At 41.0% G+C, this 23,508-nt stretch overlaps 1 protein-coding gene across 3 annotated transcripts in view; it reads left to right on the forward strand.

Annotated features, from left to right (window-relative positions):
* The window catches only part of CMKLR2 (chemerin chemokine-like receptor 2), a 58,888-nt gene that overhangs the window by 26,439 nt on the left and 8,941 nt on the right, over positions 1-23,508 (forward strand). Inside the window, exon 1 of one of the 3 annotated variants that reach the window (XM_060194060.1) lies at positions 2,907-3,057. The exons of the other annotated variants lie outside the window; for them this stretch is intronic. The gene's annotated coding sequence lies outside the window, so the exon portion shown is untranslated. Of the gene's footprint in view, positions 1-2,906; positions 3,058-23,508 lie in introns of those variants that run through there. 3 annotated transcript variants of the gene reach the window in all.

Below are 23,508 nucleotides of genomic sequence, written 5' to 3' on the forward strand. Positions count from 1 at the left end.
ACCTCCCCAGCATTTATTGTTGCTACTGTTATGATGTGTGGAGTTGTACCCCTCCTACCCTATGGTTTTGTTAATTAATAAAAAAAAAAAAAAAAAAGAACTGTTTTAAAACTAAAAAAAAAAAAAAAATGAGAGAGGAAGGGGAGAAGAAATAAAGTCAGAGTATTACTTTTTTTTTTGTATAGTATACATCTATATGAGTAACCCGGAGAGTCATAAAACTAACGAAAGCATAACATTCAAGGAATTGAAGCAAAATTTCAGGATTTAGACACCAGCAGCCCAGATATGTTTAATGTTGATTTCCTATTACAAAACCTTCAACCTTTGGTTGCCTCATCATACATCACTATAAAAACATGTGCATTAGGATAAAGGCTCCATGAGTTCTGTTCACTGATCTGCACTATTGTTGCTGCTGGGCCTAAGACACACGGTAGGTCCTCAATAAGTAGTTATTAATGAATACATATCAATTTTTCACAACTATAATCTTTAGCAATTTTTGCCTCATATCAAGCTAAAATGTCTTTTTCCCCTCCTCTTCCTAGTTTTACTTTCTAATCATTTAAAACAGTTCCTGCAAAAAAAAAAAAAAAAAAACTAGCCCTGCCTGTCTTTTCCAGGCAAAATTCTTCTGTGAATTCATTCAATGCTTACCACGTGATGTGCGTTTTTAAATTTTTTTTTTATTTAAAAAAGGAGACATTAACAAAACCATAGGACAGGAGGCGTATGTCTCCACACAGTTCCCACCACCAGATCTCTATATCCCATCCCCTCCCCTGATAGCTTTCCTATTCTTTATCCCTCTGGAAATATGAACCCAAGGTCATTGTGGGTTGCAGAAGGTGGAAGGTCTGGCTTCTGTAATTGCTTCCCCGCTGAACATGGGCGTTGATTGGTCAATCCATACTCCCAGCCTGCCTCTCTCTTTCCCTAGTAGTGTGGGTCTCTGGGGAATCAGAGCTCCAGGACACATTGGTGGACGTCTGTTCAGGGAAGTATGGTCGGCATCATGCTAGCATCTGGAAACTGGTGGCTGCATAAAGAGTTAACATACAAAGCCAGACAAATTGTTGAACAATCATGGACCTAAAGGCTGGAATAGTGCAGATGAAGTGTTGGGGGGTCCTCCATTTTGTAGATAGCTAGGAGGCATATTTTAGTTATATTTCAAAAAGCCTGTAGCTATACTATTTTTTTTCCTCTGAGCCTGAAATCTGATATGCAGGTAGATCCAAGTTATTGTCTGGGGAGGTGATGCCATGGCTGGAAAAGGGACAGAAAGCTGGATCAGGGAAGAAAGTAGCTCCCTAATATGGGAAAGGGTTATAAATATTGTTGACTGTAAACCCCATCGATTTGATTTGGTCTGGGGCTCCTATTCAGCTTAGGAATCTGCATCCCTGTAGATCTGAGTTCCCATTCTGTGGTCATGAGTAGGAACATTCCAAGCTGCCCTAATATCGAGCATGATGTGCTTCTAAGCTTTCTCTCCATCCAGTCACTTTCTTCTGAACACGCTCCAAGTTATCATTGTTCCACTTAAATTATAATTCCCAGAAAAGAACACAGTATCCCCGGGTGAAGTCTGACCGGTTCAAGCTGAGTAGGTTCAAGCTGAGTAAGACAAACATGCCCCAAATTCCATTCAAAGAACCTAATGTCAGACTCACTTTTTTTTTCCTACCAGGGTTTTCACTAGGACTTGGTACCTGCACAATGACTCCACCACTCCCAGCAGCCTTTTTTCTCCCCTTTTCTTTCCTTTATTTTGAGAGAGACCTGCAGCACCATTCCTCTGTTTGCAAAGCTTCGCTCCCATTGGTGAGAACTTGGGACTTGAGCCCTGGTATGTACTCACAGTAACTTATGCGCTCTATTGGGTGTACCACCACCTAGCCTCCACTTCTTTTTCAGCTGTTGTTACATCTGGGAGACAACTTAAAGTTTATGAAAAAGACTTTCATGCCTGAGGCTCTTCAATCTCCAGCATTACCTCAACTAGAGTTGAGCAGTGCTACTCTGGTGAAAAAGAAAAGAAAGTGTGCGGTACAGTGGCTAAGGAACTAGACTCTCATCATGAGGTCCTGAGTTCGATCCCCGGCAGCACATGTACCAGAGTGTTGGCTGGTTCTTTCTCTTCTCCTATCTTTCTCGTGAATAAATAAATAAATTCTTTAAAAAAAAAAAAAAGAAAGAAAGAAAGAAAGAAAAGAAAGTGAGAGGGAGAAAAATGGGGGAAAGAAGGAAGGAAGGAAGGAAGGAAGGAAGGAAGGAAGGAAGGGAGGGAGGGAGGAAACTGAAGGGACTGGGCCAACAAAATAGCTCATTGGGATAGTGTATTGCTCAGCCCCCTCTCCAGATTCAAAGGAGGTCTCGAAACTTGACATCAGGCTCAACCTGACGCTGTTGACTGGCTACGGAAGAAGGGCAAACGCTAGAAGAAGAAGAAGAAGCCCCAAACACATTGGAGGAAGCTTTTGTTTTTGTTCTCTCTCTCTCTGTCTCTGTCTCTCTATCAGAAAAAGTCAATCATGCAGTGGAACCCAGGCAACAACAACAACAACAAAGTTGTTGTGTTTCTTTCATGAACTCACAGTCAAGGAGAAAGTCTATATTAGGGCAGAAATGGGGCAAGAGAGAAAAGTGGTATCTAAATGTCGCAAGTCATCACAAGGCACTCACTTCAGGGCCTTTGCTGAGCCAAGCACACACACCCATGGACATGCAAGTGAAGGTGGTTACCTGGAGCCCCACCCGGGTGATTTTACCCACTCTTTTTTCATGAGGGATTAAGTCACAAAATATATGTCATCAGTATTGCATTTCTCTTTAACTTACGCTTACCAAGTTTTTCTTGGGAAATACTTGAGGGCCTGTATCTGGTGCCTAAGCACATAGTTGGCTAGGAAAACCTGTTGGAGAAGATGGTTTGCTTGGTGCTGTACCTGCCATAATGCTTTATGCAGGTGTTGTTTAACAAGTTCTAAAGTTCAAGATAGACGATTTCTACAGAATATTCTGGACACTGCCTTTCATTCCATTTTTCAGGTCAGTATGGCAGAATTTTATGATTAGATGTTATAGAACAGTCATCCTGGATTTCTCTTTTCAGAGTCTTCAAACCTCTGCTATGTTCAATGCAAGTAAAATTTATCTTCAACTGAAAATAACCATGCTTATTATTAGACAGTTTTATTTTATTTTATTATTTTATTTTTCTCTTGGGAGACAAGAGTTGACTTATTGATCCAGGTCTGATGTGTTCATACAATGAACAGGAAACTCAGACCCCCAGAACCAGCAGGGACCCTATTAGACAGTTTTAAATAACTAATGATCTGAGCTCTTTTTTGTTTATTTATTTATTCCCTTTTGTTGCCCTTGTTGTTTTATTGTTGTAATTACTGTTGTTACTGATGTCGCCATTGTTGGACAGGACAGAAAGAAATGGAGAGAGGAGGGGAAGACAGAGAGAGAGAGATAAAGATAGACACCTGCAGACCTGTTTCACTGCTTGTGAAGTAACTCCCCCACAGGTAGGGAGCCGGGGGCTCAAACCAGGATGTCTACTCCGGTCCTTGTGCTTGCACCACCTGCCTTTAACTCGCTCCGCTACTGCCCGACTCCCTCCTCTGAGCTCTTAAACATGGAGTGAGGAAATCAGATGCTAGGCTTGAAATGATTTGCTGATGTTGTCTCATTAGATAAATATCTCTGGTGAACAGAAAAGTCATAGGAACCAGACCTAAATGTAAAGCTTTAAAAATAAATTTTACTGGGTCAAGTGGCTTTTTATTGAGTTCTAAGATACTTGTCAGGAAACAAGTTTCTTGCATTGTGTTAGAAATTTTCTTAAACTTGAACAAATGGAAAAGTACTTGTTGGTTATCCAAAGTCCTGTGATAATAGGGACAGTGTAGGTACATGCTTATATTCTTTTCTTTCTTTTTCTTTTCTTTTTTTTTTATTTCTTTTTTTGTATTTATTTATTTATTTATTTATTTGCCTCCAAGGTTGTCACTGGGGCTCGGTCCCTGCACTACAAATGCACTACACTTCTCCTGGAGGCCATTTTTCCCATTTTTTTCTTGCCCTTGTTGTTTTTGTTGTTGGATAGGACAGAGAAATCGAGAGAGGAGGGGAAACAGGGAGGGAGAGAGAGAAATAGACACCTGCAGACCTGCTTCACTGCTTATGAAGTGACCCCCCTGCAGGTGGGGAGCTGGGGGATCAAACCAGGATCCTTAATCCTTGCGCTTTGCACCACATGCACTTAAAATGCTGCACTATCTCCCGGCCCCCTGTCCATTCTTTCTCATGACCTAAAGTCAGTCACTAGTTTTCCTCAAGAACCAGGACTCTTGTTTATAGGACAAAAGAAGCAGCAATTTGAAACACGAAATTAAAATTATTTTCTGCATAGTCACTGTGTTCAGAAAAAAAAAATTGCAAGATTATGTAAATAGGTTTCAAAAGTGATTCTTTCCCTCACATTTCTACCACTGGTCACAGAGTAAATAAGATGCTAATATTCCAATATACCATAAACTCTGATTAAAGAAAAGCATTCGTCAAAGTCTTCATAGTCTTCAATTTTCCTAATGAGTTGGTGTCTTCCTTCCTTTCTTCCACTCTTCCTTCCTATCTTTTTATGTCAAGGAAACAGTAGCAGAAAATAAAAGAGAGTTTGGGCTACAATGTTTTCTCCCTACTTTCTAGTTATACAAACTTGAATGTGAAGAACTAAGGAAGTGAAGATTCTGTTCTTTTCTGCAGTCCTACTGCCATTTTGGGCACTGCTGTGTGTTTATAACCTTTTTTCACAGATGTTAAATTTTATAAAATGTGACTCATTAGGGTGGTGCCAGTATCTAGAAGATGGAAAGAAATCCCTGAGGGTTAGATGATTACACAAGTCCGGTTCACTCAAAACCTGAAGTATTTGAATAAAGTATTTCCAGGGAGGTGGGGAGGCATGTTTAAATGAATCAGAGAGACAAATCAGAGAGACAAATGATTTCAGGTTATTTTTTTCTCTCTAAGAGGAATGAGGGAGGGGAAAATATTCTTGCCTGGGGAAAATTTGTTTTCATTTTCAAAATGTTTTGAATCTTTGTTTGGACCATGGCTCATATTTTTGTCTCAAAATGAAAAATAACATCTGTTAGAAAAAAATTTGAGTGTCCACTCTGCAAATTATGTTACTTGGAATCAGAGAGATCTATTAAAAAGCCAGATAACGGGGTAGGGCGGTAGCACAGTGGCTTAAGCATACACACCTCACAATATTGTCCCTATATCATGCAATGGGGCTAGGCAAAGAGAGTAAACCAATAAAAAAAATATTCCCAGTGGTTGGGGTAATTGTAAAAGAATCCCCAATGTTAAGAGAGCCCCAGATGTTCGGAGATGGAATACATGCTTTCCATAGTAATATGTTGAGATAAAATAGCTTTCTTCTGTACCACTAAGAATAAAACTGAAGGGAGTCGGGTGGTAGCGCAGCAGGTTAAGCGCAGGTGGCACAAAGCAAGGACCAGCATAAGGATCCCGGTTCGAGCCCCCGGCTCCCCACCTGCAGGGTAGTGGCTTCACAAGTGGTGAAGCAGATCTGCAGGTGTCTATCTTTCTCTCCCCCTCTCTGTCTTCCCCTCCTCTCTCCATTTCTCTCTGTCCTATCCAACAACAATGACCTCAATAATAACTACAACAATAAAACAACAAGGGCTACAAAAGGGAATAAATATTTAAAAAAAAAAAAAGAAAAAGAAAAAAACTGAAGCTCACGGGCAAACTTGAGATGCATGAGTGGGTCCTGTTAACCTCTGGGGGCTTTGCTTCTACAATGAGCCACATTCCTTTCATGAAATCTGCTAGGTAAAAGATACAATGGAATCCTCAGGAATCCAGGTGGTGATGCACACCTAGTTAAGTGTACATAGTACTAAGCTCAAGGACCAGCGCAAGGATCTGGGTTTGAACCCTTGGCTCCCCACCTGCCAGGAGGGATGCTTCACTAGATGTCAAGCAGGTCTGCATGTGTCTGTCATTCTCTTTCCCAATCTCCCCCTTCTCTCTCAATTTCTCTTTGTCCCATCCAATAAAATGAAATAATGGTGGCCAGAAATAATGGAGTCATAGTGCCTACATCACACCCCAGTGATAACCCTGGAGGCAAAAAAAAAAGAAAGAAAGAAAGAAAGGAAGGAAGGAAGGAAGGAAGGAAGGAAGGAAGGAAGGAAGGAAGGACTATCCATACTCCCAGTCTGCCTCTCTTTCCTTATCAACCAGTCAACGCCCATGTTCAGTGGGGAAGCAATTACAGAAGCCAGACCTTCTACCTTCTACAACCCACAATGACCCTGGGTCCATGCTCCCAGAGGGATAGAGAGTGGGAAAGCTAGTGGAGAGGGGATGGGATATGGAGATTAGGTGGCGGGAATTGTGTGGAGTTGTACCCCCCATCCTATGATTTTGTTAATGTCTCCTTTCTTAAATAAAAAAATTTAAAAAAAAAGAAAGGAAGGAAGAAAAGAAAAAAAGAGGAAAAAATAAGTAAATCCTTTAAGAAATAGTTTCTACAACTAGCGAAATAGCTCATTTGGATAGTGCTCTGCTTTACCATGTGTGTGACATGTGACCCAGGTTTGAATCTGGTCACCACAACATGGCTTTGGTGATATCATCTCTCTCTCTCTCAAAATAAATAAATAAGTAAATATAAAATAAAATAGAATCCTCAGAACCTCACAGTGGGCCTTAATTGAAGGACTTTGTATGTAACTAGAAACTGAGTTTCTTCTTGGGATGGGGTGGTGGCTGGTGAAGTGCAAGTATTATCATGTGCAAGGACCTAGGTTCAAGTCCCTGGTCCCCACCTGCAGGGGGAAAGCTTTACGGGTGGTGAAGCAGAGCTGCAGGTGTCTCTTTGTCTCTCTCCCTCTATCCCCTGTCCCTCTCAATTTCTCTCTGTTCTATCAAATAAAATAAAGTTTAACAATTTTTTTTAACTTTTCTTCTTCTGGATTTTCTTCTGTCTCAAGTCTAAAATGTTAATCAATACTTGTATATTTACCATATGAAGTTATCCATAGGGCCTAGGAGGATGAGAGAGATCCTTGAGAAACCTATGTCCACTTCTTCAAGAATCCAAAAAGAGCACTTGGGGCTGAACCTGCCATGCAACAGTGATAAACATGCGTTTGCCTGAACGTCCTCAGAATCCATGGATTTGAGTTTGTTTAGACTCTTGGTCTGGGGATTTGGTTACTCACTTTTCCACATTTTGTAGTGACTTGAATAACAGAATCAGAAACAGTCTTAAAAATGAACTAGATTCTAAATAAATGAGAACTCCTGGTAAAGTATGTACCAACGGCATGAGCTCAAAGTGAAAAGCTGTTCTCACAAGCTGGCTTCATTGGATCTGACTTTGTCGAAGGAGATGAGGGATATAGTAAAGGACAATCTAAGTGATTACTTTTTCTCTTTTTTTGCCTCCAGGGGTATTGCTGGGGCTCGGTGCCTACACTACGAATCCGCTGTTCCTGGAGGCTATTTTTTCCCTTTTGTTGCCCTTGTTCATCCTTGTAGTTATTATTGTTGTTGTTATGGATTTCATTGTTGTTGTTGGACAGAGAGAAGTCGAGAGAGGAGGGGAAGACAGAGAGGTGGAGAGAAAGATAGACAGCTGCAGACCTGCTTCACTGCTTGTGAAGTGACTCCCCTCTGCACGTAGGGAGCTGGGGGCTCGAACCAGGATCCTTATACCAGTCCTTGAGCTTGGCGCCATGTGTGCTTAACCCCGCATGCTACCATCCGGCCCCCATGACAACTTTTTCTACATCAGTCTGTAACTCCTCCTATCTAGGCATCCTCATTTGCAAGAAAAGTTTTATTTTTTATTTTGGCTTTGTTTTTGTTGGGAAATTGTGAGGATGTGGTTAAGCTTGGTAGGGTTTGAACCTGAGGGGTGCATCTATCCTGTCATTCTCTCTCTCTCTACCGAGAGGTTGAGCAAGGAGGGACAGTAGTAACCCCAAAGGAGTGCCTCATCCTATCAGACTCCCTGCCTCACAAAGCGCCCCCCATTCGTGATACTATGGCCATTAAATAAAAAGAAAAGGGGGGATGTCGGGCATCAAGCCAGCTCCTCCTGCTCCATCCTGCATTGCTGATACTATGGCCTATTTACATAGTCATTGTTTTGCCTGAAAGATCCCCACCCATCCCATTGATCTATCTATCTTCTTTCTACCTCAAGACCCGCCCTGCCTGCAGGGTAACATTAATCCCACCAGTTAAAACCCTTGCAACAGTTGCTAAGGAAGCTTCTCCCTTCCCAGTGTGCTTTTGCTTTTCTCCACCCCCTTTCCTAGCCATTTCCGTTTCTGACTTTCCACTTCCAGTTTTATCCTATAAAAGCATTGGCTTTCTGATCAATAGACCTTTTTGCATTACCACTCTGCTACGAGTTCCTGAGTCATCTATCTCCCGCATCGCTGAGTGAATAGCAGCCCAGGCTCAGTCTAGTCGAGTTCTCTCCAACCAGAGAGCACGTGCCTGGGGAAGAGGCACCCCCACACTAGCCCAGCAGTTTTTCCATCCAGCTGCAGGCACCGTTAAGAAAAGAAGGTAGAGTCATTCTCCAAATTTTACACAGTCTGGGAGCTGGGCAGTAGTGCAGAGGGTTAAGCACAGGTGGCACAAAGCCACCGGTGTAAGGACCCAGGTTCCAGCCCCTGGATCCCTGCTTCACAAGCAGTGAAGCTGGTCTGCAGGTGTCTATCTTTCTCTCTCCCTCTGTCTTCCCCTCCTCTCTCCATTTCTCTCTGTCCTATCCACCAACAACATCAACAACAATAACTACAACAATAAAACAAGGGCAACAAAAAGGAAATAAATAAATAAATAGTAAGAAAAAGAAGTAAAAAAACAAAATTTATTACACAGTTCTGGAAACTGCTGTCAGAAACACTCCTGAGCCAGGGTTCTTGTTCCTTAGTTGCTTAAAGGTTGAGAACATGGATAGGGCCTGGAAAATGGTGGAGTAGATAGTGTTGGGCCCTGGAACATGAGGTCCTGAATAACTAATAAATAAATAAAACTTAACAACAACCAAAAAAAATGGATAGGAGGCTGGGAAGATAGCAATTTACACACAGAACATTATGCCTGAGAGACCAGAGGCCCCAGATTCAATGTCCAGCACTACCACAAGCCAACACTGAGCAGTGTTATGATTAAAAAATGACATTTGCAAACATGGTCAAGAATTTTAACCATGGGTCTTCATACACATGCAATAAAATGTGGCTTAAAAAAAAAAAAACTTCTAACAATGCCAAATTACCAACAAAATTGTTTTTGCAACTCCCACAGCTGTCCTCATCTCCAGTTTCCTAATCATTATATCTTAATCAACAAACAGAGGCTCAGAATCGGTATATGTGATGCTGGCTTTTTGCCTTTCAAGGCTAATGTTTCCTGTCTCTTAGAACCTGCAATAATGATTTAAGATCCCCTTACTCTGCAGCCATCCAGGCTCTACGTACACCCAGTGTAACATCTGTTTATTTGGTTAATAGATTTTATGTTCTCTGTTTTGAACAGCTGTAAGTCCTTAAGTGTAAAAAAACATTGTCTTGGCTACTTTGTCGATGTTATTGGCCCTAGATCCAACATTGGAATCTCACTGAATAAATGTCTCAATTTTTTCCCTCATCTTTAAATACCTAAAGAAAGCTATTAGACTCCTAAAGTATTGCTTTTCTTTCTTGTTCCTTCCAGCATTCCAAGATATAAATTTCTAACTTAATTTTTTTAAAGGTCATAAAAACTATTCGGTTTGGTCTCCTGAGTCCTCTTTTAATTCATTAGGAATGTAGTAACAGCTGTAATTTTTTTTTATGTTGATCCTTTTCTTTTAAATTTTATATTTATTTATTTATTTATTTATTTTCCCTTTTGTTGCCATTTTTTTGTTGTTGTTATAGTTATCCTTATGCCAATCCTTGTGCTTTGCGCCACGTGTGCTTAACCCGCTGCGCTACCGCCTGACTCCCAATTTAAAACATTTTTTTTCCCCTTTTGTTGCCCTTGTTGTTTATCGTTGTCGTTGTTATTGATGTCATCGTTGTTAGAGAGGAGAGGAAGACAGAGCGGGGGAGAGAAAGGTAAGACACCTGCAGACCTGCTTCACCGCCTGTGAAGCGAACCCCCTGCAGGTGGGGACCCGGGGGCTCAAACCAGAATCCTGATGCTGGTCCTTGCACTTCCCACCATGTGCGCTTAACCCGCTTCGCCACTGTCCAGCTCCCTATACTTTTTACTCTTAATTGTAGTTGTACAGATTTCATAATTTTCAAACATGTTCAATTACACAAAAATCACAGTGTGAAACAATTTACATGTCTCAGAAACAGATTATTAATAATAATATGAAATGTAAAGATATTATTCAAAGATGGACTTCCACTGGCATCTCTTCATCACTGCTTTAGTTTTCCAGTGGTCTTTTCAAAATCTGTTTTACAGAACTCAACAAAGTACTCCTAACATTAATTGATCTTGACAAAGTTGAGTGTTGAGACTGCTAGTTTTGTGTTCATGACCACAAGCTAATTAAAGTGTTCATCATGTCTCTAAATCCTCATACTAATGATTCTGGCACCCAGTTGTTTGGTTATTATCAATGGATGAGACTTTCAGTTTGTATTTTTTTAAATATTTATTTATTTGTTCCCTTTTGTTGTCCTTGTTTTATTGTTGCAGTCATTATTATTATTGATGTCATCATTGTTGTTGGACAGGACAGAGAGAAACAGACAGAGGAGAGGAAGACAGAGAGGGGGAGAGAAAGATAGACACCTGCAGACCTGTTTCACCGCTTGTGAAGTGACTCCCCTGCAGGTGGGGAGCCAGGGGCTGGAACCAGGATCCTTACAATGACCCTTGCTGCTTAACCCGCTGTGCTACTGCCCAACTCCCTCAGCTAGTATTTTATCTCCCACTCCTATGTTTGTATCCCAAACTCCTTCTCATTCTGTCCTAGAAGGAGACAAAAGGGCAGAATAGTTGCAGGCATACTCTTACTTGAATTGAAGGAAATTCCTAATTATTTCCCTTTCCTCCCCCACCCCCCTCCTTTTTTTGCTGCTTTGTTGAAAAAACATTATAGTTGCTATCAAAACAAATCTCCCATCATTCACCACGTTCACTTACTACCTTTGTGAATGATCAACAATGTAGTTTTATGAAGTGAGTGACTACAACTTCATTTTTCCTGCAATACTTTGACTATTATTCCTTCTCCTTTAGAATAACTTTCACTTCCTTTAGGAAAGGAAATATCTTGATAGAAATTAAAATAGCCACACAATGTTTGCCAGTCTGTTTTTCACCCTAAACTGAATATTATCCTTAAATTTTCAATAAATGTCCTGGACAATATATGTGAGAAGTAAAACATGTCCAATGCCAAGAAATGACAACATAAAAACAGAGCACAAACTTCTACTCTAGCCTCTCGTTTTTTTTTTGTTTTTTTTTAAGCATAGTATTGTCTGCAGAGCTTTCTGATGAGAAGAAAATTTTAGAGATTCTTCACTCAGATAAGCATAATCATGTTCAACCTTTATTATTATTATTTTTAAAAACCCACAGGCAGCATCTATTTATGAGAAGTTTTATGATCTGTTAAGTACCATATTATGACTGCTGCCCCCATGGGAAACTCTTTAGTAGTCATAACATTTGCCTGAAAATATTAAGGATTAAGGCTTTCATTCTGACCATTTATATGAATGAAAAAACTGATGGCAAAACTGGACAGCTCAGGTATCCAGTGGCTACATGTGTTAGAAAAATAAAGTTACAAGGATCCTGTCCTTTATCAGACTTTACTATTCAGTACTCACATTCTTCCTGCTAAAAAAACAAACAAAAAAAACTGTTGATGTACATGTGATCCTGTAGGTGGCACAGTGGATAAAGCATTAGACTCTCAAGCATGAGGTCTTGAGTTCGATCCCCGATAGCACAAGTACCAGAGTCTGGTTCTTTCTCTTCCTCCTTCTATCTTTCTAATAAACAAATAAATAAATAATCTTAAAAAAAAAAACTTATGTACATAAAAACCCCACTTCAAGGAAGTGCTGATTTGCAATATTTCTCTCCTGTATGATCAAGGTTTTGAAAGATTCCATTGTTAATGGCAGAGATATTTTGACTCCAGACAAAACATGAAGATTAATTATATAAAGTAATAAGCTATGTCCTGTAATCAAATATCAATACTGTCAACACATAACTATTTTTAAAGCCAGAGTAGGAGAACTATAATGCATTATAATCTTATACACCTGAACTGGGGGTGGGGATAACACAGAAGTAAGCAAACTGTTTCCAAGATTTGTGAGAACTATGGTGGTTATCTTGGGGAGCTAGGAGAGAGGAAATACAGAACTTTAGTGATGGGCATGGTGTGAAATTATACACTGTAATCTTATAATCGTGTAACAAATTTAAAAAATGAAGAAAAAACTTTATAACATCCTTCCTTCCTTCCTCCCTTCCTTCCTTCCTTCCTCCCTCCCTCCCTCCCTTCCTTCCTTCCTTCCTTCCTTCCTTCCTTCCTTCCTCCCTCCCTTCCTTCCTTCCCTCCTCCCTCCCTTCCTTCCTTCCTTCCTTCCTTCCTTCCTTCCTTCCTTCCTTCCTTCCTTCCTTCCTTTTTTTCTCTCCTGCAGGGTTATCAGTGGGTTATCACTGGGGCTCAGTGACTACACTATAAATCCACTATTCCTAGAGCCCATCTTTTTTCCATTGTTGTTGTTGTTGGATAGGACACAGAGAAATTGAGAGAGGAGGGGAAGACAGATGGGGAGAGAAAGATAGACACTTGTAGACCTGCTTCACTGCTTGTTAAGCGATCCCCCCTGCGGGTGGGGAGTCAGTAGCTTGAACCAGAATCCTTGAGCTTTGCTTGAAGCAGCTCCTTGAGCTTTGCACTATGCACTTGTAACCCACTGTGCTACCGCCCAGCCCCCAGCATTCTATTTTCTTGTCATTCTTAGTCAGACATGGGGATAAGTATAGTATGTGGGGCTGCAAGTCAAACCTCTTTGAAGGCAAACATTTAAGAATATATGGATTTCACACAAGGTTCAGTTTTTTTTTTTTCCAAATACGAAGTCTACAAAACACTAGTTTATATCTCTACTAAAAATCTTTCCACCTTTGAAGTAAAGCAGAAATCTCCCCGTCGAGCTCCCTTTCCACCCCTTCCATTATATGCTGCTTTTAGTAGATTACAGTTAGTAATCAAGCATTCTGTTCCTAAGACTGAACTGAGCTTGTCACTTTCTTGAGTTTCCTCATGTCTTCACAACAGCCACTCTGAGTTGGTTTTAATTTTCACTTTCTTGAGTTTCCTCATGTCTTCACAACAGCCACTCTGAGTTGGTTTTAATTTGCTTTCTGTCTTACAAGTGAGAAAACAGGTCTGGAAGGAGCTAAGAATCTGTCCAAGATACCACAGTCAGGATAGGTAGGGCCAGGATTACAAGGCCATCAGTCTAATTCCAGAACCCACTAACCATTATTGTCTAGTATCTAAATTACTGCTTGGGTGTTAATTATCTTAATTCCTTGAAAAACAGTTAAGAAAGATTCTTGTTTGTTTATTTATTTATTTGTTTATTTATTTATTTGTTTATTTATTTATTTATAATCAGAGCGCTGCTCAGCTCTGGTTTATGGTGGCACAGAGGATTATTGAACCTGGGACTTTAAAGCCTCAGGCATGAGAGTCTCTTTGCATAACCATTATGCTATTTACCCCTGCCTTAGCAAAGCAATTAAAGCCTGCATACATCAAGATACTAACTCTTCTGTCAAGTAGCAAAACAACTGGGAGGTAAGTAGGCATTGACTTTTTCAATCTTGAATGGTGTCCTTTTAAGAGATGCAGGTACAGAGTGGGGTCAGTGAGGGGAAGGGGAAGTAGGGGAGGCTAGGCAGTGGTGCACGTTGTTAAGTTTGAGCCCCGGTTCCCCACCTGTAGGGTATTCTCCTAAATGACTGTCTTGCTTCCATACACACCCTTCACTAATAGCGAAGCAGGTCTATCTTTCTATCACCCTATCTCCCCCTTCTCTCTCAATTTCTCTCTGTCCTATCCAATAAAATGGGGGAGGGGGAAAGGCCTCCAGGAGTAGTGGATTCATAATGCCAGCACCAAGCCCTAGCGATCAGTAATCCTGGAGGCAAAAAAAAAAAAAAAAAAAAAGGGATCAGGCCTGTAAGGTCAACTTGCACATGTCTTTTATGAAAAGAACTTGATCTCAGCAAAGTGAAAATATGAATAATTTCATTTCCACTTGATTCATTGTTTTTGTTGGTTGTTTTTTTTTGTAGCTGTGTGTTTGTTTGCTTGTTTGTTTTTTGTTTGTTTCCCATCCATTGCTCAGCTCTGACTAATGGTGTTGTGAGGAATTAAACCTGGGACAGGGGACCTCAGACATTTGAATATTTGAATCTCTTTGCATAACCTTGTTGCTATCTCCCTCACCCTCACTGGTTTTTTTCACATAGAAATAAATAAATAAATAAATAAATAAATAAATAAATAAACTTCCTCTCCCATCTCCTCAGCCTTTATGCTGAATAAAACATTGAGTTAGCTGAATAAAACATTGAGTATGCATTGAGTTAGCTGCTATCAATATCTGAGGTTGATATTTAATGCCAACTCAATAACAAAGGTATTGCAAGGATTATGCTGTTTAGTGAAGCTTCCTGAAAGACTATTTGTTTCCTGCAATGAATATCTCTTAAAGATGTCTGCCTTATTCCTGTTCTAATTCCCATTGCCTAAGGTCCTTCCATCTTCGACTGCAACTGTGGCGGTATTCTCCTAAATGACTGTCTTGCTTGCATACACATCCTTTTCCAATTGTTACCCACACTGCTACCAGATGATGTCTACAAAAACAAAGACTCAATGATGTCAGTCCCTGGTACAAACATTTTTACTTGCTCCCAACTGAAAATGGAATAAAACACAAGACATTCAAAAAAGCCTTCATTAGCAGAACACTCCCTTCTCTTCCAGCCCAGCCCGAACACTTACATTCTTCCTAGTATATTAAGGAATGTTATAATTCACCTTAATGTCTGGCAGTAAGTAATGAATGGCGTGGGAGCTATAAGGAGGCAAGATTCATCTCTCTCAGAGGACAAGCTTGGATTGGGAGAATGGAATCTGACGGTCAGGGTTCTACCACCTTATAACCAGCACAAGAGCCATCAATATCATTCCCCACCTTCAGTTTCAATTTAAGTCCCTGGGGTGGACAAACAGGCTATCTTTGGACAATATTGCCATGCTGAAACATCTTCCAGGCAAATTGTTCACCCAAAGGGCAGCAAAAATGTTCTACTGGTGCCAAAGATCTTGCATCTTGAGTAACAGCAGGGGAGTGGCATACAGTTTAGATTTTATAGTTAGTAGGAAGCACTGAGCAACACCCCCAAATAACTTTTTTTTAATTTTATTTATAAAAAGGAAACACTTACAAAACCATAGGATAAGAGGTACAACTACACACAATTCCCACCATCAGAACTCCATATCCTATCCCCTCCCTTGATAGCTTTCCTATTCTTTAACCCTCTGGGAGTATAGACCCAAGGTCATTGTGGGATGCAGAAGGTAGAAGGTCTGGCTTCTGTAATTGCTTTCCCACTGAACATGGACATTGACAGGTTAATCCAGCCTGCCTCTCTCTTTCCCTGGTGGGGCGGGGTTCTGGGAAATCGGAGCTCCAGGACACATTGGTGGGATCATCTGTTCAGGGAAGTCTGGTTGGCATCATGCCAGCATCTGGAACCTGGTAGCTGAAAAGAGAGTTAACATACAAAGCCGGGAGTCGGGCAGTAGTGCAGCGGATTAAGCACAGGTGGTGCAAAGCACAAGGACTGGTGTAAGGATCTCAGTTCAAGCCCCCGGCTCCCCACCTGCAGGGGAGTCGCTTCACAGGCAGTTAAGCAGGTCTGCAGGTGTCTATCTCTCTCTTTCTCTCCCCGTCTCTGTCTTCCCCTCCTCTCTCCATTTCTCTCTGTCCTATCCAACAATGTCAACATCAATAAGAACAACAATAATAAATACAACAACAATTTAAAAAAAAACAAGGGCAACAAAAGGTAAAATAAATAAATATTTTTAAAAAAACATACAAAGCCAAACAAATTGTTGACTAATCATGAACCTAAAGGCTTGAATAGTGCAGATGAAGAGTTGAGGGGTGTCTCTGTTTTGTACATAGCTGGTAGGCATATTTTACTTATATTCCAAAAGGCCTATGGCTATACTATTTTTTTCCCCTGAGCCTGAAATCTGATATGCAGGTGGATCCAAGTTATAGTCTGGGGAGATGATGTCATGGCTAGAAAAAGGACCAGAAAGCTGGATCAGGGAAGAGACTAGCTCCCAAATATGGGAAAGGTGTATAAATATTGTTGACTGTACCAAATAACCTTCTGTCACACACAAATGCACTGAGGAAAAAACAAATAACAACAACAACAAAAATAAACCTTTTTTCCTTAAGAAAACAATTTCTAGCCCAGCCTCCAGGGCACTAGAACTCTATGGTCTCTCCTGCTTTTCTATCAAAAAAACAAAAAAAGGAGGGGGGGAATCAGGCAGTAGCACAGCAGGTTAAGTGCACGTGATGCAAAGCGCAAGGATTGGTGTAGGGATCCCGGTTCGAGCCCCCAACTATGCACCTGTAGGTGAGTCGCTTCACAGGTGATGAAGCAGGTCTGCAGGTGTCTATATTTCTCTCCCCCTCTCCGTCTTGCCCTCCTCTCTCCATTTCTCTCTGGCCTATCCAACAACGAACGACATCAACAACAATAATAACCACAACAGGGCTACAACAACAAGGGCAGCAAAAGGGGAAAAAAAAAAAAATATATATATATATATATACATACATATATATATATATGTGTGTATATATATATTTCTTATATATATAAAAGGTAGGTGGGTGGGTATTAGTGCACCATGTTTAGCACACATAGTCTGAAGCTCAAGGATCCCAGTTTGAGCCCCCAACTCCCCAGCTACAAGACAATTGCTTCACAAGTGGTGAAGCAGATCTGCAGGTGTCTATCTTTCTCTCCCTCCAGTCTCTGTCTTCTCCTCCTCTCTTAACTGCTCTCTGTACTATCCAATAACAATAACAATAATAACAGCAGCAGCAACAACAACAATGGAAAAAATGGCCTCCAGGAGCAGTAGATTCGTAGTGCAGGCACTTCTTCTTCTTCTAGCGTTTGCCCTTCTTCCGTAGCCAGTCAACAGCGTCAGGTTGAGCCTGATGTAAAGTTTCGAGACCTCCTTTGAATCTGGAGAGGTGGCAGTCGTTGACTATGTGGGTCATAGTCTGTCTGTAGCCTCAACCCCAGTGATAACCCTAAAGGCAAAAATTAGTTAATTAATTAATTAAAATAAAATAAAATGAAGGAATTAAGGAAGAGAGGAAGATCAGACAATATTTTTAGTTCACCTGCATGTTAACTATCAAGCTCAATTAAAAATTACTAAAATTATGGGCTCCTAGAAACTTACCTAAAATAGACTCCCTAGCTTCTCTCCACCCTAAGATCCATCCTTTCTTTCTTGTTAAAAAAAAAAAATATATATATACATGTATTTATTATTGGATAGAGACAGAGAGAAATTGGGAGGGGAGGAGAAGATAGAGAGGGAGAAAGAGAGAGGGACACCTGCAGCCCTGCTTCATCACTCATGAAGCTTTCCCCCTGCAGGTGGGGACAAGGGGCTTGAACCTGAGTCCTTGTGCACTATACTGTGTGTGCTTAACCAGGTATGCCACCGCCTGGCCCCTAAGTTCCTTTTTAAAATATTTATTTATTTATTTTCCTTTTAGTTGCCCTTGTTGTTTTTTATTGTTGTTGTAGTTATTGTTGTTGTTATTGATGTCGTCATTGTTAGATAGGATAGACAGAAATGGAGAGAGGAGGGGAAGACAGAGATGGGGAGAGAAAGATAGATACCTGCAGACCTGCTTCACTGCCTGTGAAGGGACCCCCTGCAAGTGGGGAGCTGGGGGCTTGAGCCGGGACCCTTACTCCGGTCCTTGCACTTTGTGCTACATGCGCTTAACCCACTGCGCTACCACCCGACCGCCCGACTCCCAGTTCCCTACTTTTATCTGCTCTATTCCTAACTTTTGTTTTTTGGTTTATGTTTATTAAACATTTTGTCCTGCTTTATATCTTACCACCTTTCAGACACCAAGTTGCAAATGCTATCATGATTCCATCCTGACTTCCCTGGGCAGATGACCTCTCTACCAATATACCCCAAGACCTCACCTCTCCAGAGCCCTATTCCATTAGGGAAAGATAGAAACATGTTGGGGGTACAGCTTGATCTGCCAATGCCCATGTCCACCAGAGAAGCAATTACAGAAGCTAGAATTCCCACCTTCTGCACCCCATAAAGAATTTTGTTCCATACTCCCAGAGAGGGGAGAAATGTTAGGGAAGATGATCAGAGGGCTCTGAACTCCAACTCCATAAGGACCCTAAAAGAGAGGAGGAAAAAAGGAAGGACACTTGGTAGTAGTATAGGTGAAGGTGTGACTTAGAAAGGAAGAGAAGGGGAGTCGGGCTGTAGCGCAGCGGGTTAAGCGCAGGTGGCGCAAAGCACAAGGACCGGCATAAGGATCCTGGTTCGAACCCCGGCTCCCCACCTGCAGGGGAGTCGCTTCACAGGCGGTGAAGCAGGTCTGCAGGTGTCTATCTTTCTTTCCTCCTCTCTGTCTTCCCTCTCTCTCTCCATTTCTCTCTGTCCTATCCAACAACGACAACAACAATAATAACTACAACAATAAAACAACAAGGGCAACAAAAGGGAATAAATAAAATAAATATTTAAAAAAATTTTAAAAAAAAGAAAGGAAGAGAAGGCAGGACCATAGAAAAATATGTAGATAGATAGATGATAGACAGATAGATAGATACATACATACATGCATGCATACATACATACATACATACATACATAGGGAAATAATGGTCTCCCCGTATCTGTGACTTTGGGAGAGCTACAGCAGTTTCTAATGGAGGGAATAGGGACACAGAACTCTAGTGGTGCTCTCTTTTTTAAAATTGTTCAATGTTTTATTCCCCCCCTCTTCCCCCCCTTTTTTATTTCATTATTGTATTGGGGAGTTAATGGCTTACAGTGCAGCTATTAACACATGGCTACAATTTCTCATCTTCCCATGATAGGTGTCTGCAAAACTCTCTCACTCCAACTTAGGCGCTTTCCTACCATCATGCACCAGTGCCCCACAACCCCCTATTCCAGACCCCTCCCTCCTTCCTCAGAGCCCTTTGCTTTTGTGCACTAGACCAAACCCAGTACCAGCCCATTCTTCTTCTAGCGTTTGCCCTTCTTCCGTAGCCAGTTAAATGGCTTTGAAAGTGACTGGGATCCATGTGGATTCAGTCGGCTAGGAAGGATCGTCAATTTCCCCAATGAATGGGTACTCACAGGGTGCACCACGGGAAGGTCGATCCAATGCACCCCCATGAAAACCTCTCTTAAGTCAAGATGATAGAACTAAATGAAATCTTTCTACATTCACTAATTGTTCTGCCAGGAAGAATTGCTGCATCTACTCAAGGCAGATAAACAAACGACTTCTCTCTGTAGCCAAAAATAATTTTTTTAAATAGAAACAGAGACAACAGAGAGGCAGAAAGAGACCACAGCACTGATGGTGCTTCCTTCCATGCAGCAAGCGCCAGGTTCAAACCTAGGCCATGCACATGGCAAAACAGCACACTGTCCAAGTGAGCAATTTTGCCTGCCAGCCCTGCAGTGAAGCCTCTCTAAAAGCCACATTTATTTTTTTAAATATTTATTTATTTATTCCCTTTTGTTGCCCTTGTTGTTTTATTGTTGTAGTTATTGTTGTTGTTATTGATGCCATTGTTGTAGGATAGGACAGAGAGAAATGGAGAGAGGTGGGGAAGACAGGGAGAGAAAGATAGACACCTGCAGACCTGCTTCACCGCCTGTGAAGCGACTCCCCTGTAGGTGGGGAGCTGGGGGCTCAAACCAGGATCTTTATGCAGGTCCTTGTGCTTTGCATCACCTGCGCTTAACCCACTGCGCTACTACCCAACTGCCTTAAAGCCACATTATTTCAAACCTAATGATACTCATTTCTACCAGATGTTACTTCCCAAAATCATCTGGATTTTATAGGTTATTTATCACTGCACTTTCTGCCAGCAGTCTTGCACTGAAATCTGTTTATTCAGAAAAGAGTTCTGGATAGATGGTAACAGCTATTAATTTTGGTTAGATGATTAAAAACTAATGTCTTTGATTTAATAAATACTTGTGTGCTCCAGACCCAGTCACTTAGCAGTGAGTATCCAGGCAAATGTGCCCCAGAACGTGTCCTCATGTCAGCCGAATGTCAACAGTCATATACCTCTTGAAATCCTTTGGAAGCCAAACCACAGACTTTCTACTTGGTTTTCTGAACTTGATCCACACCAAGATTTTTCACACATTTCTAGCAGACTTGGGTGGGTCTACATATATTCATGTCCACAGTGCAGTCTGGAACTCACTTAAGCGGGTACTGAAGAAGTGTTATGATCATGTAGTTCTTAATGTGTCTTTATGTCAGTCAGAATTATTAATTATTTGCCTTTCAACTGCACATATGGTTTAAGACAAATAAAACAACTATTTCTGCCTTTCTGTCAAACTGAAATACTTCATCTTGTCATTGTTAATGTGCTTTTCCGAGCACATCCAAATGAGAAACATTTGACATTCTATATTATCTCTCAGTGAAAGTCACTTCAAGCTAAGATAATTTGATTTTGCCTATTTCATACATGACATAGTTCCTTTAAAGCTGGCTTTATTTATTTTTGTAATTTGTATTAGTGATTTAATAATGATTAACAAGGATGTAAGATAATAGGGGTACAATTTCATACAGTTCCCACCATCAGAGTTTTGTTTCTTATCCCCTCCATTGGAAACCTTTTTATTTATCCCTCTCTGGGAATATGGACCAAAATTCCTTATGGGGTGCAGAAGGTGGAAGGTCTGGTTTCTGTAATTGCTTCTTTGCTGAACATGGGCATTGACAGGTTGATCCATCCCCCTAGCCTGTTGTTGGATAAGACAAAGAGAAATGGAGAGAGAAGGGGAGGACAGAGAGGGGGAGAGAAAGATAGACACCTGCAGACCTGCCTCCCTGCCTGTGAAGTGACCCCTCTGCAGGTGGGGAGCTGGGGCTCGAACTGAAATCCTTCCACAGGTCCTAGGGCTAGTACTATGTGCGCTTAATCCTATGTGCTACTGCCCAGCTCCCTCAATTTACATTTTAGTATATAGTTTCCTTCTTCCCTCTTCTCAAGAGTTTGCTTACCTCAGGGGGCCACATATATATGACTGTGCTGACTGTTGCCAATAGCTGCTTTATTGTAAAATACCAGTCTATGATCTAGAAAAATACAATTTATACAAAACCAGGGGATGAACCGAGGGCCTCGTGTGTGCACAATATCACCAATTAACTTCCCTAGTCAAGCCAAGTTTTAAAAATTCTATTAATTGGGTGTCTTCACAGACACCGGTGCATCTTTCTACCACCCAAGGTCTTCTTAAGTGGTTCCAAGGATCAAATCCCAGGTCTGGTATCATCAAAATTCAAAATCTGCCTCATACTTCCTTATAAATCAGAAATATCGATGCTAAGTGAAATAAGTAAAGAGGTAAAAGACTGGATTATGCCATTATGTGTGGAATATAGCTAGCTAAAGCAAACAGCTTGGAAAAAGTAGAAAATAATAACCAAACTAGCTCTTAGACTTCATAAAAACTTCAGTAGTCATTGGAGGGGAAGGGTGGAATGGGATATATAGGAACTTTGGTGACAGGTGTGGTAAGTTATAAACACATAAACATGTGAACGATACCTCTGAAACCTTATGACTTTGTGAATCAGGAAAATCAGTAACAATAAAATAATCAAAATCCCAATAAAAATAATAAATGAACAACTTGAAATGATATGTAAAATATTTGCGTGCAATTCTAAAACTTTGTATGTGTATATATGAAAAAAATTAAAATCGAATAAATAAAGCAGGAATCTTCCTAGCCCACCACAGTCTGTTACAAAAACCACCTCATCTTCATCCACCATAAAAATATGCTTCTTCAATGACTGCCCACTTGTCTGGGGTACCAGATTCCCTCTCACAAAGCTCTTCTTCCTCACAGATGCTCCCGCTTTCTTTCAGTAGCTTCTGGAAGCCATGGCTTTAGTAGCTCCTCCCTCAATGGTTTCTTTGAAAATCTTGTAAAGAGGTGGGCTCTGACTGATCACCACCATGCTGCTTAAATGCAAAGCCTAGAGAAGCTAGATTAGTTAGATTACAGGTTCTGCTGCTATAACAAAAGTACAAAAGAATAGGATATACCTTCTTGCCACGTTCTTCTCCTCCTCCTCCTTCTCCTCCTCCACGTTCTCCTTCTCCTCCTCCTCCTCCTACTTCTTCTCCTTCTCCTCCTCCTTCTTCTTCTCCTCCTTTTTCTCCTCTTACTCCTCCTCCTCTCCCTCCTTTTCTTTTTTAATATTCTATTTATTAATGAGATAGGAGAAGAGAGAGAAGGAACTAGACATCACTCTGGTACATGTGCTTCTGGAAATCAAACTCAGGACCTCATGCTTGAGAACCCAGTGCATTATCCACTGCACCACCTCCTGGACCACCTCCCTCCTCCTTTTCTTTCTTCCTTCCCTCTCAGTTTCTCTCTGTCTCTATCCAAAACAAGTAAATAAAAATGTATACACATATAGAGTGTCATAGAATGAATTGTGATGTTCCCCCACCAAAAGAAGAAGAAGTAAAAGGAGGAAGAGGAGGAAGAGGAGGAGAAGAAAGAGAAGAAGGAAAAGAAGAGGACAGGGAAGGGGAAGTGGCAGAGGAAGGGAAAGAAGGAGGAGAAGAATATGAAGAAGTCTCAATCTCTAATATCTCACAATGCAATCTTATTTGAAAAGAGTCAGTATAAAGCTCATCAGACATGAGAAACGTTACGGTGGATCCTAGTCCAACTTGATTGGTGTCCTTATAAAATGGGAACTGTGAACACGGAGAAAGACAGGCATGTAAGGAGACCGCCATGTGAAGATGAGAGCCGGTATGGGGATGTCGCATGGACGAGTCTAAGAATGCTGAAGTTTGTTTAAAAACCACCAGAAACAAGGCAAGCAGCGTGAGTACGACTGACAACCTGCCTGACAACTCTCAGAAAGAAGCAACCCTGCTTACATCTTTGACTTCAGACTTCAGGCCTCCAGACTATGAAACAATAGATTTTTATTATCTTAGGCTAACCAGTTTAGGGCACTTTGT

Source organism: Erinaceus europaeus, chromosome 7 (assembly GCF_950295315.1).
Source record: "Erinaceus europaeus chromosome 7, mEriEur2.1, whole genome shotgun sequence".
Classification (NCBI taxonomy): Eukaryota; Metazoa; Chordata; class Mammalia; order Eulipotyphla; family Erinaceidae; genus Erinaceus; species Erinaceus europaeus.